This window comes from Acinonyx jubatus, chromosome B3, assembly GCF_027475565.1.
Source record: "Acinonyx jubatus isolate Ajub_Pintada_27869175 chromosome B3, VMU_Ajub_asm_v1.0, whole genome shotgun sequence".
Classification (NCBI taxonomy): domain Eukaryota; kingdom Metazoa; phylum Chordata; class Mammalia; order Carnivora; family Felidae; genus Acinonyx; species Acinonyx jubatus.
Window position 1 is genome coordinate 75,114,425 of NC_069386.1, and position 18,629 is coordinate 75,133,053.

Sequence of the window (18,629 nt, forward strand, 5' to 3'; positions counted from 1 at the left end):
TGCGGGTAGGGGTTGGGGGAACACAGGCAATAAGGCGACAGGATGTGAAAGGCATGAGAAGGAATCTTATGTTAGGAAGCTGGGAACAGCTCTTCTAAGGAGGTAATATTTGAGCTGAAACACAGTCCACCATTGAAGACTGGCTCAAGAGGGATCCAGAAAATGGAGAATTACAAGTGTCAATTCCATGAGGCAAGAAAGAGGTTAGAAATAGCTGAAGTGTCTAGCACATAAAGGGCATGGAGGAGACTAATACAAGAATAAAAAAAAAATCTCAAGACCAAATAATTTGGGGATGTTTAGCTCTCTATAACTAATGTGGCCTTTCAAATCAATAAGGAAAATAACATCTCAAAATAAACAAGGCCAGAAATAATTCACAATTGAAAAACTACAACCTGTCAATATACACATTAAAATTTTAGTCTAGTGAGTAAGAAAGATATAATTTTCTACCATTCAAATTGGCAAGCCATCACAAATCATTATTTATATACAATGACAGTGAGGTAAGAAAATGATGAAAGATTAATGTTATTTATACTAAGGAAAAAATAAAAATAGAGTGTAATTTAAATAAATTATGGTACATTTTTACCACAGAAAAGTCCAAGTCCATTGAATGATATTTTCAAGAACTACTTCATGTTTACTTATGTCTGATACTGCTGACAATACCCTTTCTAATCCATTCACAAATTCTATCAGTGCTCCTCTAAAATCACCTCTCATTATTTCTACTGCCAAAAACTCTTAAACTCAAAAACTTCTTGAACTACTGCAAGAACTTCCTAATAATTACCTCTCGTAGACCCTCACTCCTTTTCCCTGTTTATCTTCCACACAGCAAGAGTAATGTCCTCAGTGCTAGTCATCATAAAACTCAAATACCCAATGTCTTCACATTGTAACTATACTGTAATTGCAACTTCTTACTATGACCCATTTGATCTGGCCTGCATTATTTCTAAGACCTCACCTCCTGCCACACTCTCTCCTCTAACAGTGTTCAACACACAACGTTCCTTTCTGTTTTTCAACATGCCAAACTCATTCATATCCAAAAACTTTGTCCTTGCTATTCCTGACAACCGGAATGTGATTTTCTTCCTCCTAATCATTTAGAGCTCACTCAAATGTCCTGTCTTTGAGGTTTCCTTTTGATATCCTAGCTAAAGTATACTCCTCCTCAATATTTTTCTTATCACATGCATTTATTTCCTTCATAATATTTTTTTAAGTTTGTTGGTTTATTTATTCATCTATTTATTTATTTATTTATTTATTTATTTAGAGAGTGCATGTGAGCAGGGGAGGGGCAGAGAGAAAGAGAGAGAATCCCAAGCAGGCTTCATGCTGTCAACACAGAGCCAGATGCGGGGCTTGAACTCATAAACCATGAAATCATGACCTGAGGCCAAACCAAGAGTTAGATGCTTAACTGAATGAGCCACCCAAGTACCCCTTTCCTTCATGGTAATTATGCGTATCTAAAATTACGTGTTTTTAGGGGCACCTGGGTGGCTCAGTCAGTTAAACATCAGATTTTGGCTCAGGTCACGATCTCATGGTTCATGAGTTCCAGCCCTGTGTCAGGGTATGTGCTGACACCTCAGAGCCTGGAGCCTGCTTCGGATTCTGCATCTCCCTGTCTCTCTGCCCGTCCCCCCTACTCGTGCTCTGTCTCTCTGTCTCTATCTAAAATAAATAAACATTTAAATAAATAAATAAACAAACAAACAAACAAATAAAAAATTATGCGTATTTATTTAGTGTTATATGTTTCTCTCCCTCTTCACCAACAAGAATAAAAGCTCCGTAAGAGCCAAGACTTTCTGCATTCCCACCATGTAAGACAGTGCGTAGAACATTGTATCACTAAAAATTTATTGAATAAATGGAAGAGTAAAAATAATTAAATATTATACAAAAGAATGTTAATTATATTTAATGTACTAAGTGACATGTAAAGCATAAATATCATATAATGTATAGGGTATAAAAGCAACGTATGGTTAAGTTTATATAAATCTGGAAAATAGATAAAAAAAACCTATACAGGTTTCAAAATATATTTTTATATAGCAAAAACAAAATTAAACTGATTTGAAAACTTACCATTTCAAAGAAATAACTGAGATACGAGAATATAAAAAGATGACTACAAAATTAAAAGTTCTTATGTACACATTTGTATGTGTATAATGAAAGATCTGGATAAAGATGTATACATACTAAGTACATATTAAAAGAAACAGGAGAGGAATAAAGAAAATATCAGACCATACTGATCAAAATAAAATTATAAACTGAAAATAATATTTTTCAAAAACATTTAAAAGGTCATCTTATTTCTATATAATACTAACACTCATTCAAATAATTTTACAAAACACTCTAAAAGATCAGAAAAGCACATATTCATATTTTATCAAGTCTGAAATGAGAGCAGCTTCATAATGTAAATTACCAGAAACCAGTGATTATTTTCAAAGATTACAATGAGAAGAGGCAAAAGGGAAAATACGTTTTCTGTAAGTTCTAGCACAGGAAGCACTAAAATAGGCTGTAGTAAAGTTACTCCTCTTAGGAGGCCACTGTAACCCCTTACTAGGATAAATCGAGATCCACAGTGGGACTGGTAGTTGGGGTGAAGACTTTTCCAAGATTTCCAAAGAAGCTCGCTTCCCATTTGTATTATTTATCTCTGAAAGATCTAGAAAGGGACTAATATAAAAAGAGAAGTAACCAAGACTTCTGCTACAGTTTCAAGATGGCACATAACTATATGTATTTTTTTAATGGGATAGTTATAGCAAGAGCCTACACACCAGCATATATACTAGCATATTGGCAAGAAAATCTGTTTTAATATAATTAGTATGAAGCCAAGGGTTCTTAAGAGATTATTCAGAATTCACTTAAAGCACTTTTTTGGTAGTGTTAACACTAACAGGAGTATCATCAAGTTGGAATAATGCGTGATTCATTTTAACTGTGGCACTGGTCTGTGTTTTAGCAACCCATTCAATATTTTTAAGGCTTCAACACAAAGAATCAACTTCACAATTAGCTGAGTAAGCTTAGAAAGGATTTACTGAGACTATTCTCAGTACTCCATGGAAAGTACCAAGGTGAATATAATGTGGTTCCCATCCTCAAGAAAAATGTAATATAAACAGAAAGACAAATCTAGTACATGAATCTTGGCAAGTGATAAAATAATGAGCTAGAGTTTATCAATGGATATAGAATGGAGCTTACTGATTCAAGATACATCTCAAAAGCAAAATAATTAAGATGTGAAAATAAATAGGATGACATTCAAGTCAAAGGAGAGGAGAGAATGGTATTATTGTGACTCTCGGTCACAAGGTATATACTGAAGTCATAAGCAAGAATGATTCAGTTGGAAGGCAGAATGAGAATAGAGAACTAAATATCTACTTTGGTTTCAGACATGCTGAATCTGTCATAGCCTGCAGCAAAGGGGGAAATGTGGAGCTAGCATTTCAGAAACAAGCATAAAAAAGAAATATCAATTAATGGCCAATTTCCTTATTATGTGCATGTATATCTATAATATAAGTAAGGTATTTTGCCTGGGACATTACATAGGCTTACATATAAAATAAAGAACTAGGTTTTGATGAATTTTAATGTTTATAATATTTACTTTTTTAACATTTTACTTGACCCACCAAAAGAGGGTTTCTTAAAGTTCTATACAAAACCACACCTGAAAAACAGAAATAGCCATTAAAAGGAAAAGAAAACAGAATAATGAATATTTAAAAGAGAAGTACATTTCAGATGGTATAGTTAGAAAAACTGTATGTTTTAGCATTAATTTTCCTATTTGATAACTGGTCCATACGAGATGTTTCGTAAAAACTCTCCTGGATTTTAGCTTTGTCAATATGTTCACAAAAACTTAGAAAAATGGAATTTTATTCTTCCTAATATCAAACTTTCATCATAGAGTAATATTCACCTTAAACTAAGTAAAAAATTCAATAATTAATTTTACTAATTTTGTAAGGTGAATAGATGTTTGAATAACTGTAGTGATTAGAAAGTGGGGTAATGAATAGAAATAAAGTGTTTCTTGATATCTAAAATTGAAAATCAATCACTTGGCCATCTTTTATAGTGTTCCTTCTTATGAAAACACACAAAAATCTATTGGTATAAGCAATATGACTGCAGACAAATAATCACATAAATTACAATTTCTGGCATCTATACTGCTTGAAATTCAACTAGTCTGGAGATCTGTCATATTTACTTTTTTTTTTTTTTTAACTTTCAGCCTGAACCTGCTTGGAATACCTGGTTATCTTTACTTCTCATAGTTAAATCCGTCAATTGGAAAACTGGAATAAAACAAGGAAGAAAAACAAAACAAGGAAGAAATATTAGGAATGCAGGGAGAAATGGAGAAAACTGAATGAAAAACAGAACTGAAAGAATGAATGTGCCTAAGAACAGATAAAGAGCAATAACACTGGGAGACAAAAATCAGAGGCATAAAATATAATTCTTACCGCCTCAAACATTTTTTGAAATATGGACAGAAATAAATAAGAATATAAATATTAATTACTTAACAGTAATTTTACAAAGTTTAATCTCAGTGTTCAGAAGAGATTAATTTACCAAATAATATATGGAACACATAATAGAGACCAAGTGGCAAGGGGTTCACCAATAAGTCAGTGGCTATCTAAAAAATGCTCTCAATCTAGTCAGACAGACAAATTTATAAGTAATACAATAACACTTCACACAAAGTATGTGTGAGAACACAGTAGACAGAAGTTATTCTAACTGCAGGCACCAACAGAGATTTCCCCTAAATTGGTCATCAAAGACTGGGAAGGATTCCACCAGGAGGAAAAAGTAGGAAGGACATTACAAACTCACAGTATAACCTAACACAAGGCACAGAAATATAGAAATGGATGAATGTTCACAGAAATTTCTAGAAATGCAAGATGACCATTATGGCCATTTTCTTGTTTTCTCAGTTTCAGATAGGAACCAAAGCTGACAACAAAAGGTTCTAAGTACTATACCTAAGGTAACAGCTCACCTATGCAACATTTGGAAAAATGTGGCCAAAAATTGCTCAGGCATTGTTTCATCCATCGCTCATATAAAAAATATAAGTATATATTGGAGGAGAGGAGCTTACATTGTTTGAGGAAGAAATAGAACAGCGACCCACTCAAAGTTTGGCCTATGTCCCTTAGGATACAGGGCATTAAACGAATGATACAGGAACTGGACCTAGGCCTAAAAACATCTAAAGGCAAGAGGTTAAGACGCCCTTAGTCTGGGGCTACTACCTTAGAAATAGCCAATTTCAGAGTTTGAAGTAAAGAATTACATTTTCCAATGGGATATTTTCCAAGGACTCCTGGGAAAGGAATTGGCATTGAGCCATTTTTAAAGGAATTCTATACAGAGGACTGCAAAGGGAACAAGATAACCCCAGAAGAAAGAGGTTCAACATAGACTAGAAAGTCAGAAACCAAGGATAGTAGTCAAAAGGAGACCAACAAAGGAAGTCTCAACTGTATCAAGGAATTACAACTGGGGTGTCCCCCAACAGTGTGAGTCTGATAAATCCAGGAAAGCAAAAAAGTTAAATTTCCAACATGCCTTTATTGCCAATTAGTTCTTCTCTATTTCTAACATTAAACTTTGGAAGACCCACCAGGAGCAGCACGAGAAGCTGGGAGAAAAACTAAGGCAAAATGAAATTAATACAAATGTCCACTAGTTGACATGTCTCCACTCAGGTTTGTAGGCCTTCTTTATTCCTTTTTGATCTTTAAAAATTCTTTTAAATGCTTATTTATTTTGACAGAGAGTGAGTGTGCTAAAGAGAACGTGAATGGGCGAAGGGCAGACAGAGAGGCAGAGAGAATCCCAAGCAGGCTCCATGGTCAGCACAGAGCCCAATGCAGGTCTCCATCTCATGACTGTGAGATCATGACCCAAGCAGAAATCAAGAGTCAAAAGCTAAACCAACTGACCCCGGCACCCCAAGCCTTCTTTAAACAAAGCTGACATAAGCGAAAATTTTCACATTGGATGAGAATTTGGAATTTTAATTTCATAGCCTTCTTTTTAAAAAAAAAGTTATCTGAAAAGTTAGTATATTTTCAAATGTCAGGGAGTAAGCAAAGAAAGTATTGAAGAGAGAATGAAAAGAGCAAGAAAGAAAAGAGCAAGAGGAAGAAGAACAAGAGCAGAGAAGAGATAGACACTTGAAAAGCATGTATCGAGAAGCAGAAAAGAAAATATTCAAGGTGGGATTTCAGGTGCCATGACAGGAAAGAATAAAGTAACTTTCCACTTGCACCCTGGTGAGTTCACCTCTTAATAAATCCATTAAGAGTGACAAATGGTGAGTAAAGTAGTCAATTATAAAAATGCCGTAATTTTGATATGGTTATTATGGAGCTTAAAATCTATCCTATAAATACAGAATTAAACATTTTTTAAGGAGTATGAATCATGTGTTATGAATTTGTTTAGGGAGAACTTACATCTATTTATAAAATGCTCACTGTTTCCTGAGTGGCAGAAACTCTTAAGTACTGAGTTAAAGAAGTTAAAGGCAGACTCCACTCTCAACGAGTTTACAGAGGAAACAGACAAGCACAAAGGCAGTAATAATACATGAGCTAACTGCTAGCATAGGAACAAGCAAAGCCCAGAGGACCATATATATATATACAAGGGTCATCTAACAGGAGTATAAGAGGTGAAGGATGAGTAGGAAACATCTTAGTTAAGGAGAAATCTGTAAAGGAAGACCTGAAGAATGAGGTTGAGTTACACAGATGATAGCGGTCTGGGGAAAAGGGGTGTGTGAGTAGTTGGAAAGAATGTTGCAAGCACACAAAGATCCAAAGAAGGCATGACATATTCTAAGAGCTGCAAAGCACTCGGCATCAATTAATCAATATATGCAGTCTGCAAGGAAAGAAATGAGGTTGAGGACATAAAGAGGGAGTCAGATCACATGCACAGAATATAGATTTTATCATAAGATAAAAATGAGGTCCACTGAAGTTCTACTAACACTCATTTTTTATATACTGCCTATCCAGCATATGCAAAGCACTTTCACATATGTTTTACTGTTTTTCCTCACAACAACCCTGTGAGGTAGGTGTAATGATTTCCTATTAATGGATTAAAAAAAAACTTAGTTATTAAACAATTTATACTTTATTTAAATAGCTACAAAGTGGCAGTCAGGATTCCAGGCCATGCTTCAGAAAGCATATCACATGCGTACACACACACACACACACACACACACACACACACACACTTTACCTATGACATATAGAAATTTCAGGGATTAAGCAAATTTTAGGTAATAAAGGTATGTTAACTTACTATTAAAGAGATTTGCGGCATAGTTCTTTATACAAATTTAGACTTTTAAAATTTTCAACTAATTAAATGTACATGAGAAATATCTGCAAAATTCATAAAAAGTGGCCAGACTTAATTGATAATTAACACATGAATATCAAAGACTGAGGTAATTATATGAGTATTTTAACTTTATATAACTGGTGTGAGGTTCTTTGAAAAAAATTCCTCACATTTGTTTCTATATAAATTCAAACTGCAAATATTATCCAAAGGATATAAATTGTATTTCGGATGACAGAAGATAATGTCTGAATACCAAAGTTTATTAAATAAACTCAAATATTAACCATTTAGTATGAAAAGAATTGTCCACCTAATGTGAAATTACAAAATCATTTCCCCATTATTCACAATGAAACATCTCAAAGTGGTTCATTTTTCTACTACATGACAAGATTCTGCTCAGACAAATTTGATGAGACAAATAGTTTTTTAGACATCTGGGATCAATATAAAAATATGCCTTTAATTGAAAAGACAGAGGATGTTATTTTGTAAAACTGAGGAGAGCATATGAGAATTTTAAAATATGGATTGAAACTCTATATGAAAATGTTCTTTAAAATTAGTTTAAATTAAGTAAAATCTACACCAAAAGTACATTTCCTTGCATTTTATTTTCTCATCAATTTCACTATTTCTTCAGCTGGTGCTGTATTTCTTTTTAAAGCTTCCAACTGAAAGCTATATGTTGTCAGAGAACATTATTGCCATAAGTCTAAGTACATATTATTAAGTATTAAAAATTCATTTTATCTATATACTTCTCTCATTTTCCTATTTCAAACAGAAGATTATAATGGGGGAAGATGGAAAAAATACAGGTTTCTTTAAGATTTAGTTAATCTTGATCTAGTATTTATTTCTGAATTCAAAAACTATTATATGAATATAAATTATACAATAAGCCCAACCACAATGCTGGTCCTGCAGAATAATATGAAAACCCCTCCCTTTGAGAAACAAACATTCAAACAGAGATAATAAGTATCTATAAGATAATCTACGCAATGAAGGTGATTTCTAAATAAACTAAATAAATGCTCCAAATATACACTTTAACTGAAATATCAATATTTTCCTTTATTTTTGATTATACAAGTAGTACATGTTCATAAAATTCATAGAATACATAAGTATTCTCATTAAAAAGTTAGTTTTTGGTAATATTTAACTGCATTCCACTGTGAATGTAAAGCTTAGTTTTTAAAAATTTACCAGATGCCTCTATGATGAACAGGTTGTTGAGAATTTTATTTATTCTCAAAAAAGTTTATTTCAAAACAGCAAGGTAATTCCACTAACAATTAGAGACAGTTAAAAATCTTTGTAGGAAATCAGACCTCTTCTTTTGACTCTAAAATACCATCACTCGGCATTTAATTAACACAAATAATATTCTAACTAGAACAAAGTCACTTGCACCAAAATATCTTGGTTACACAACGTAAGGTACATTCTATATACATAGAATTCTACCCCTGAGTTAAACAGAAAACACGTAAATAAAGGGTCTGTAGAAATAATTTCTTCCACCCACCTCATTTTACAAGTAAGTAAACTGTGGCCCAGAGAGGCTTTTATCTGCTTTCATTGAGAATCTATAGGCATAGAGATGTACACAAACACCATTTAAATTATGATGTAAGTTAAAGTTACCTAAAACAAATGACACTATATTTCATAAAATTAAGACTCTGTGAAGACTAAGAGATCCTAATTTCTTACCAGAGAAATGTCTACAGATGCACACACACACAAAAATAAATAGTAAGTCATATTATTGACTAGAAATTTTGCAAAACAATGAAATATAACAATCCATATCATATTGTTTAACAATAGACACAGGAGCTTCTAATGTTATTTTCTTATCCTATAAGGCATAAACATACCAAACTATTATTAAAGATAGCACTCTGGTAAACAGCTTTTACAAAAGGAAAAAGAAAATCATTAAATAATGAAATGGAAGAGAAAGACTAAAATACATTAAGTGAAATTTCAAATATTTACTGTTTCTTCTCTCCCAAGCTTTGTTTCAATACACTAAAAAAAAAAAAAAATCAAACTCAAAGCTTCTAAAACAAAAAATCAAAACTAGGTTCATTATAAACTGGCTTTGTTGCAAAGCTTTCACCACAAGAATGAAAGTATTACAACTAAAACATAAAACACTATAAGGAAAGCTAATTAGGATGTTCCTGTTGAATTTTAAGTTGATTTGCTACTTTAAGAATACAGTTCTAAGATCTTATATAATATTGGTTTGGTTATTTGAAAATATTTAAAAACAAATTGATTCTTTTAAGCTTCATTAAAGTGAAGTATTTATGAAAGCACTTTAGTTTCATATGCTTTTAGAATAAAATAATTGCCAAGGAGTGCATCTATTTGTTTGTTATTCAATTCAGTACCAATCACAAATTAGATGACGTTAAAATAAAATTTAGAGCCAGGGAGAGCAGCACTAAGTTTAACTGACCTCAATACATTTTTAAATGATGCTTCCCAGTTATTTGTTATTCTCTCTTATTGGGTTTTCCAGTCTAGGACGGGTACACAAGAAACTTACAGTCTATGTAGTACTCCTAGTCAGTTTCACTCTGCAGATGGCACAGTGGAGAAATACCTTCTGTACAGGACCATGTACAATTTCTTCTGCAGCTGTCAGCACCTAGGGGAAAGTGCGCTGTTAAACAGTTGCTGCGTTCCACCTCAGAAGTGGCTGCAATTCGGTGGTGGGTGAAGTGACTCCTGTACATATATACAGGGATGAAAAGTACTATAGAAAATGAAAATATTTAACAACAAAAGTGGCTGTCTAAAAACTGTGCCACAGCAAAACAAAATACATCATTCAGTCACAAGAGCCCTACACAGATGGGCTACCGTTCATTTAAAAATTCGATGTTAAGAATGATTGAAGGAAAAAGTAGAAATACAATTATTCATACAACATAACTGTAAGTCAATGTTAAAACACATACGTAGAAAAATTAAACCCACTGTATACAGTTTTATAACATTACTTTTATAGTAATTTACCTAAAACCAAGCAAATATATACAGTAAGATACTTCATTATGTTTAGCTAATTTAATGCTTTTACTTTAGATGACAATTCAAGGGGGAAAAAACAAAGGAGGTGAGATATCAGAATTGAAGCATCAGTGACATGAAAATATATTTAAAAGTAAGGAAACCCATTCTGAAATTCTAAATTACTTTATATTTAAAAACCAATGTTATGAAATAACTAGTCCTCAACAATTAGCAATGGTTAAATTATTTTTCATATAATGGACCTTTAAAAGTGATCTCATGTAAAATAACAACTTTTCTTCTCCAAAGTCTCAAAGAGTTATAAATAAATACAGTCTTCATCCTTAGCCCACATATCAATGAGTTAACTAAGTGTACAATAACTTTAGTTCATTAATAAGGAAAACTACTACCATCCTACTTTTACTACAACACCCTTTCTATGTAATTTATATTTGATGGAATTACAAGATCAAGAAAAGATTATTCTCTGAGAAATATCACTGAATCAATCATGAAGCTGGAAGGCACTACCTTTCTAATTTCTTATCTCTAGGCAGAGCTACTCTGTTTACCCTGAAGAAGTAACAGTTCACATTACTTCAAAATACGCACATACAGTCATGAAACAGAATGAGGGTGCTCTGAAACAAAGTCCAACAAATGTGACCATTAAAAAGTGTCCCATCCATCAAACTTCTGAATCTCACTTGCCATAACAGCATTTATGTATTTATTTTGGTATATACCTAGTAGAGTTAGAGATAGTTGATAATTTCCTTTCAGCTTCTTCAAATTCTTTCTAGAATAAGGCATAGTGCAAACAAATATTACCTTCCTAAAGTGATAAGAGGTAGTAGAGGAAGAAAAAAATACAGAGTTTATCAGTTTCTTTATTAAAGGAAGACACATATCAGAGATTCCATTGTGGGGTCCATGTATGTGACTTAGGTAATCTAGAAATTCTGCAAAATTGCATGCTAAAAATAAAGACCTATTATAGGGGACCACAAGCACATTTGTCTAGGGCGACCAGGCCGTAAGCTTTTGTGAGGTTCTCAAAAGGTTCTGTGACTCCCCTCCAAAATTTAAGGAACTACTGATAAGTGGTTTGAAGATACCCAATTGAGTAGGTGGAAGTAATCACTTAAATTAAATGTCTAACTCTGAACAGCTGTTCCTTTTTTTTTTTTTTTTTACTGAAAAACAGACACAGAGATGTTCCAACAACCAAAGGAAATAATTCACATAAACACATGGTACAATACCTGACCTAAAATTATCAGTAATAGCAATAATTGTTCAAAAAAGCTATATCAAACAACCAGAACTTCCTTATAGGGTCTCATCTTTGTTTATTGCTACATAACTTATTAGTTTTATTTAGCTAAGTCTTCTACTTTTTTTTAGCTGTATCTTCTGAAAGAGACCAACATTGCAAACTATACATTTCTATACTATTTTAGATGCAAAATTGCTAAATACAAGTTTTGAGACACTGCTATGTACTCCTATAGTCTACATTTCCCAAAAGACCACACTGATCCCTTCTATGACACTGTACTTATTTTGAACAGGCTCAGATATGGAAAATATTTAGAGCTTCAATTGTCTATATAAAATAATTTCATTTCCTTTGTCAGTCCCTCCTTTAATTCACACACATAATAATATACAAACAAAAAAATCTAAATGTGAAGAACCGATCAAGGGACCATATTTTCTGAAAGGTTATACTACAAGCAATACTCTTAATTTCGTAAATTATTTTCCCTATTCCTTTCAGTTTGTCTTGTGAAGGTAATGATTCAATATACATTCATACATGCACAGCCTTTAAAAAGAATCTGTGAGTTACAACATCTGTAGATTAGCCATACCTTTGAAATAAATTCCACATTACAAAGAACATTACAAAAGAGTGTTTATGGTGCTCTTCAAGACTGTAGCAACTTTTTAAATACTCATCAAAAATGACAAATGAACTCTCACCATGTATTAAAGGTACCCAGCGAAGAAAATGAAAGAGTTTGCTTATATATATATATGTACACACACACACACACACACACACACACACACACACACACACACACACACTTGGCTCCCAACCACTTCAAATGTAAAGAACTTTTTCCAGAGCCTTCTCATGATAGGAGTTACGTTTTATGTATTCACACACTAAAAAAATATATAGCAGTAAGATAAAAAGGGGAAAGCCTTTACATAAAGGTATAGGAGTAAGAGAGAAGCATATGAAAGCATTCAGAATACTGCAATGAAAAGGATATTAGTAGAACATAGAGTACATGCACAGGTCAGTGAGAAGGACAACAGCCACAGATCCAATTAGGCTCAGGAATTTTAAAATATTTTATTCCAAAGGGTGGCAACTTGAGAAGCATTTAACAAAAATCACTCTAGCAGCAGCATGGAAGACCAACTAGAGGTGTGGATGGTTCAACTGGGATGAGAACACTGGGAATATATAATTAGGATTTTAAAAAATCTATAAAAAACAAAAGTATACTACTATGTAAAAACACTAGAAGACTAAAAATTGTGAGATAAGCCAAAGCTATTTCTAAAGTTTGAGTATAGATACTAGCATTCCTTCATTTATTCACTCAACAAAAAAAATTGAGTTTCCTATGAGTCAGGTTCCATTTAAGACACTAGGTAAAGCACTGAACAAAGGAGCCAATGACCTTTCAAAGATTTCATGCTAATGAGAGAGACGGATAATAAACTATTAAATTATAATAAAATGTATGGAAATGACTCAGGTATAAAACAAAAGGAAAGCAAGTTATAGGAACAAACTAACAAATATACTATTTTAACAAAGTAGTCAGAGAAAACCTAAGGAAGCAGCAGTATATGAACAAAGAATGAAATGACAGGAGTCCACAGACTATCTGGGGTAAGAACACTACACACAAAGAACAATAAGAGCAAAGTCCTGTGACAGGAGCAAGTGATCAAAATTTTAACCTGATGTCAGATCACACAGAAACTTGCAGACCATAATAAGGACTTTGGACTTTTTTAAAAAAACTCTTAGAGAAAACCACTGCAATATTTTGACTGGCGGAGTAATATCACTTGTTTAATCTTTTGTAAGGATCATACTAGTTGCTGTGGTTGAACTGATCGTAGCCAGCAAGAATGGAAATCACCTTATCCACACTTTGGCTTTCTGCAGTTTCAGTTACCTGTGGTCAATGCTGTCTAGAAGCAGATGATCCTCCTTCTAACGTATCCTCAGAAGATTAATACTAGCCTAATGCTACAACACAATGCCTGTCATTAACCTTATTTCATCTCATTCACATAAGCATTTTATCATCTCACATCACCAGACAGCTGAGCGCAGTACAATATTTTGAGAGACAGACCACAGTCACATAACTTTACTACAGTATATAATCTTATTATTAGTTATTGTTGTTAATTTCTTACCATGTCTAATTTATAAATTAAACTTTGTCATAGCTATGCATGTACAGGAAAAAACTATACATAGGGTTCATTACTGTCTGTGGTTTCAGGCATCCACTGGGGGGGGGGGGTGGTTTAGACATATACTCTGCATTGATACTACAGTACCAGCGAGACTATGGTAAAATTTACATAACAATATGAGGTGGGATTGATAATTAGAACTCAAGACTAAGAACAAAAAATCATCAATCAAGTATTTAACATTCAGAAGTCAGAGATCAAACGTGAGAACCAACTACTCCTTCATAACTGAAACATGTTTACCTTCCCCAATTCTTTGTTATCCCAAACTGCCCACCCTTGTCTCATTTTGAGTGAGTCAACCAACTTGAGAGTTTCCTTCAATGACTTAATGTAGTTGGACAGTGCTGTTGTCCAAGAATCTAAACCCAGTATGAGGGGGTCCAAAAGACTGGCAAGAAGGAAGACAGTTATCTTTCAGTTGGACTTCTGCTTGCATGTATGCTTGCTTATCATCCCATGCTCTCCCCCTTTGGTAGACTTATCTGAGGGGAGGGGAAAAAAGACTCAAAGTTGGAAAGCAGGGTAAAGAGAACCACTGTAATGGCAAAGAGTATCTTGACTGTGAAAGTAGCTGAACTTGAGCCTCCAGACAATGGGGATCCCAGCAGCCAGAGGCTGTGAGTATCCTCGAGAGGTAGAAACTGAAAAAAAGTAGAAGACAAGCCAGAACTGGATGGAACTTTACACACCAAAAATATCTCACCTCCAAAACAAGTTTTACAGTAAGTGATGCATCAGAAAACCAGTATTTTTGTCTCTTTCCCCGACAGAATGCATTAAGGTCTAGTCAGTATTCAGCAGAGGAGAAAAAGAAAACTAAAGTTCTCCTACTTAAGTAGGAGATCTTTCCATCTCTCCTTTAGGTACCAGAACCCAGGGGGAGAAATAGGAATAAAAACGAAAAAGCAGCTCACTCTCCACTAACTGGAGTGAACAGACTGAATGACTAGATTCAACTCTTCCACACTCCAATCTCCTAGAAAAGCCAAGTGGCAATGAGCAGAAGGGAAAAAGCTGAGTTTTAAATTGGGCTATGAGGTTAAAAATTCAAACTAGTCAGATAAACAGACTTTACCAGATTAAAGTCAGATTAAACTCTTTTCCTAAAGTGTCCAAAAAGCTATTTTTCTTGAGATAAGTAAAGAAATAAATAAATCACTTGACCAATCATAAACAAAAGTGCCACAGGAGGAAAAAAAAGCCATTCTATATTTGCATCTCCATTTAATTCCCCATCTTGATTCATACCATATTATGAAATGGTTAGCACCAAAGAGCTACTAAGTGCTTCTGACTTTCCATCTAAAATACTACATGAATGTCAGGCTAAATGCCTGCATTATCAGTCTTACTTCTTATTCTTAAAGAACAACTGGTAATAATATAACTACAGACATTTTGTCAGGAATTCCTTAGATTTCTCCCTTATATAAAACTTAAAGAAACATTCTGAACATTTATAAATAATATAGGTCTTATTCCAAAAACTAACAAATAGCTTGTATACAAGCTAAAAAGTAAAATCTCCTAAATAGGATGCTAAACTTAAAAGCCTGCAGAACCAAAAGGCTCTAGCAAAGGAAAAAGCAAAAAAGAAAGAAAAAAAAAACAGGTTAGAATATTTATTGTTCTAAAGGAACACTTTCAATATTCACAATGAAGTAATCTAAAACACAATTTTAAAGAATATTCCGCTCTCATAGTTAGTAACTTAGAAATTTCCCTCAAACTGAATCACACTCTTTCAAGTCATTTAATACTTAAATTAATATTTAATGGGAATCCCCTAAAACCTCAGATATATCCTTTAAAATAAATTAAGGAGTATCAGTATTTTACATGGCTAAATTATGCATAACCTTATCTCTGTTTAAATGTCACATTTTTAGAGAATTCAGGATCCTATTACATTGATGTTATTTTACAACAGTTTATGTAAAGTCCCCATTCATTTTATAATCATTCATCGTCCTAAATTATACCATGCATACTCGACATATATTTTATCAGTCCTTCTCAGAGATACAACATAATGAAAAGAAAATATGAGTCAAAATTACAAAACTGAGTTCTCTAATTATACCTTTTTTCTAACCTCTTTTTAAAAGGCTGTAAGAATAAATAATGTAAGTTATAAATTAAATTGGAAAGTAAGGAAAATCATACAAACTCAAGTCATCCACACTCACGTTAATTCACTGTTAGTAAATAATGTTCGTGAGGGCGCACTTGGGTGGTTCAGTCAGTTAAGGTCCTGACTCTGGGTTCCAGCTCAGGTCATCATCTCATAGTTCGTAAGATCAAGACCTGTGTCAGGCTCCTTGCTGTTAGCGCAGAGCCTGCCTGGGGTTCTCTATCTCCCTCTCTCTCTGCACCATTCCTGCTCATGCTCACGCGCGCGCGCTCTCTCTCTCTCTCTCTCTCTCTCTCTCTCAAAAATTAAAAAAAAAATAAAAGCAGAAAACAAAAAACGTTAAGGGCACCTGGGTGTCTCAGTAGATTAAGTGTCTGTCTTCAGCTTGGGTTATGATCTCACGGTTTGAGGGTTTGAGCCTTGCATCAGGCTCTGCACCGACAGCTCAGAACTTGGAACCTGCTTCAGATTCTCTGCTTCAGATTCTGTGTCCCCCTATCTCTGTGCCCCTCCTCCACTTGTGCCTCCCCCTCTGCCTCTCTCACTTGTGCCCTAACTCTCTCAAAAATTAACGAACATTTAAAAATAAATGTTAGCCAGATTGTCAACACAATGTTAAAGGAGAAGAACACAGTTGGAGGCTGATACTACAGGACTTCAAGACTTACTATGAATCCACAGTAATCAAGACAATGTGGTATTGGTGAAAGAACAGACCAATCGATCAATGAAAAGGAACAGATATAAATGCAAAAAAATGTAATCAACTGATCTTTGACAATGAGGCAAATTCAGTGAAAAAAATCAATGCAGAAAGGATAATTTTTCAACAAGGGATGCTGAAAAAAAAGAATACACATTCAAAAAAAAAAGAATCTGGATGCAGATAAAACTTTCACAAAAATTAGTTCAAAATGAATCAAAGACAAAGCTACAACATTCCTTTAAAGTATAACAGAAGAATATCGTAATGACTTTGGGACTGACAGTGACTTTTAAGACAACACCAAACCATAATCTACATAAGAAAAAAACTAAGTTAGAATTTATTAAAATTAAAAACTGCACTGCAAAAAAAAAACACTGTTAAGAATTGAAAAACAAGCCACAGATGGGGAAAAATGTGCAAAACACATATCCAAATATACAAAGAAAGAATATACAAAGAACCTTAAAATCTACCAGTGAGAAAACAACAAAAAAGGGGCAAAAAATCTGATGCATACCTCATCAAGAAGATAAGCTGATGGCACGTAAGCATATGAAAAGATGCTGAATATCATATATTTATTAGCTTGGTAGGGCTGCCATAACAAAGTACCACAAACTGGATAGCTTAAGCAAGAGAAACTAATTTCTCACAATTTCGAGCCTAGAAGTCCAAAATCAAGGTGTTAGCAGAGTTGGTTCCTTCTGAGGGCTATGAAGGAAAGATTCAGATTCCAGGCCTCACTCCTTGGCTATAGATGACAGTCTTCATGTGTCCATGAAATTCTTCCTGTATGCATATCACTGCGTCCAAAATTCCCCTTTTTTATAAGGACACTAGCCATAATGGATTAGGACCCAATCTAATAATTTTACTTTAATTTGATTAATTCTGTTAAGACCCTACCTCCAAATAAAACCACATATTGAGGTACTAGGGGTCAAGACTTCAACATATGAAATTGGGTGAGGGACATAATTCAGTTCATAACAGTATTTCATTAGGGAATTACAAATTTAAAAAAACAGTGAGATACTACTACACACCTATAACAATGGCTAAAATCCAAAACACCGACAAATGCTAACTAGGATGTAGAACAACAGAAACTTTTATTCATTGCTGGTGGAATGAAAAGTGGTACAGCTATTTTTGAAAATGTTTGCAATTTCTTTCAAACAAAATATACTCTTACCACATGATCCAGCAATCACACTCCTCAGTATTTACACAAATGGGGTTGAAAACTCAGGTCCACACAAAAGTCCACACATAAATATTTATAGATTTCTTCATAATTGCAAAAACTTAGAAGCAACCAAGATGTTCTTCAACAGGTGAATGAATTAACAAACTGTGGTATATCCATATTACAGAATATTATTCAGTGATAAAAAGAAATGAGCTATCATGGCACCAAGAGACATAAAAAACCTTAAACCTATATTGCAAAATGAAAAAAGCCAATCTTTATGATTCCAAATATATGACATTCTGGAAAAGGCAAAACCACAAAGATAGTAAAACGATGAGTGACTAACAGAAATGCATGGGGACAGGAGAGATGAACAGGTGGAACACAGGGGGGATACTTAGAAACTGTTCCACATGATTCTGTAATGATGGATATATGTCACTATATGTTTGTAAAATCACAAAGCGTGAATTCTAATGTAAAATATGGGGGTGCCTGGGTGGCTCAGTCAGTTAAGCAGCAGACTTCGGCTCAGTTCATGATCTCAAGGTTCG

The 18,629-nt window shown here is 33.8% G+C and overlaps 1 protein-coding gene and 1 long non-coding RNA gene across 8 annotated transcripts in view; both read right to left on the minus strand.

Moving 5' to 3' along the window:
• The window catches only part of NOVA1 (NOVA alternative splicing regulator 1), a 150,819-nt gene that overhangs the window by 92,406 nt on the left and 39,784 nt on the right, over positions 1-18,629 (minus strand). For 3 of the 7 annotated variants that reach the window (XM_053224332.1, XM_027065512.2, XM_053224331.1), the window contains one exon: positions 10,040-10,141. The exons of the other annotated variants lie outside the window; for them this stretch is intronic. The gene's annotated coding sequence lies outside the window, so the exon portion shown is untranslated. The remainder of the gene's footprint in view (positions 1-10,039; positions 10,142-18,629) is intronic. 7 annotated transcript variants of the gene reach the window in all.
• LOC128316007 (uncharacterized) lies at positions 1,295-8,610 on the minus strand. Its single transcript, XR_008299325.1, has 2 exons — positions 1,858-8,610; positions 1,295-1,814 (listed from the first exon to the last, which is right to left on the minus strand). It is a non-coding gene; the product is annotated as an uncharacterized LOC128316007 (long non-coding RNA).